Source organism: Sinocyclocheilus grahami, unplaced genomic scaffold, assembly GCF_001515645.1.
Source record: "Sinocyclocheilus grahami isolate Dianchi unplaced genomic scaffold, SAMN03320097.WGS_v1.1 scaffold2614.1, whole genome shotgun sequence".
Taxonomy (NCBI): Eukaryota; Metazoa; Chordata; class Actinopteri; order Cypriniformes; family Cyprinidae; genus Sinocyclocheilus; species Sinocyclocheilus grahami.
Genome location: NW_015507793.1, coordinates 33,396 through 34,482, shown reverse-complemented (window position 1 = coordinate 34,482; position 1,087 = coordinate 33,396). Strand labels below are relative to the sequence as shown.

The 1,087-nt window shown below is 39.7% G+C and overlaps 1 protein-coding gene across 1 annotated transcript in view; it reads right to left on the bottom strand.

Moving 5' to 3' along the window:
- LOC107575399 (NACHT, LRR and PYD domains-containing protein 12-like) overlaps positions 1-1,087 on the bottom strand; it is a 36,113-nt gene that overhangs the window by 10,831 nt on the left and 24,195 nt on the right. The gene's annotated exons all lie outside the window — the stretch shown is intronic.

Here is a 1,087-nt window from a genome sequence, read left to right as displayed (position 1 = left end):
ATAACCCCCCCAGGGTAAACAGAACAGAACCAACATAAATGTATTGCAGATATCGTTAAAGTTCAATAACTTTATGTACACATTTTAGAATTACTCTGATTCAAAGGAGAATCAGAAGCTGAATCCTGACTGACAGAGGAGGAGTTGGGGATGGAGGAGGGTAATTAGTTATTGAGCAATGCAAAAACTGCTGATACTACTGAGGGACCTTATATATGAATGCTTAGATAGGTGTCGTATTCCTATAGGTTGATGGGGATCAGCTGAGAGTCAGCTGATGCGAGCTTGACTAACATGACCTGCCAGAACTAACGCTACGCTAGATTTTCCTGAATAATTTTGACTTGCTTCTTTGGAAACTGATCAAGCAGACTTGCTGGAAGATTATATATCTAATGAACCCTAATGTCACGATCACCAGCTGGAGTGCCCTTGATAGTCACCAGAGGGCACTCCATCCCAGAAAATTGTTACTGCCTCACGAACTACATTTCCCAGAACCTGCTGACTAGTCTCACCATTACTGATTGCATTCAGTTGTCTTATTATCTCATTACCTCTGCCTATAAAAGCGATGTATCTTTCAGTCATTGTCAGTGAAGTCTTGCTGTAAGTCACTCTGCAATTCTGAATGTCTATGCTGGTCTGCCTCAGCTGTCTAACAGCGCTTATCAAATACAAAATAATTTATATATATTATATAAATAATTAAGATGACCAGTCAAAAAAGAGCAAATGTTTGATGCATGTTGCATTAAGTCCATGTAATGAGTGACCCAAACTCTCAGCACTTGCATGAGATGGAGTTTGTGTGGAGCAGCATTTACTGTGAACCAAGCCACTCAGAGACACTGAAAACACTGGATCATGAGCTGCTTGCATGTAAATTAACATACTGCTGCGCTGGGTATTTATATCAAATTACATCACAAGCTTTACAATTTGATAAACACACTGAATATTTTATTAATTTATTTGATTGAGAACCATTTACCTCAGTATCTCCAGCTGACAGTTTGGACTCTTCAGTCCATCAGAGAGCAGCTTCACTCCTGAATCCTGCAGGTCATTGTTACTCAGGTCCAGT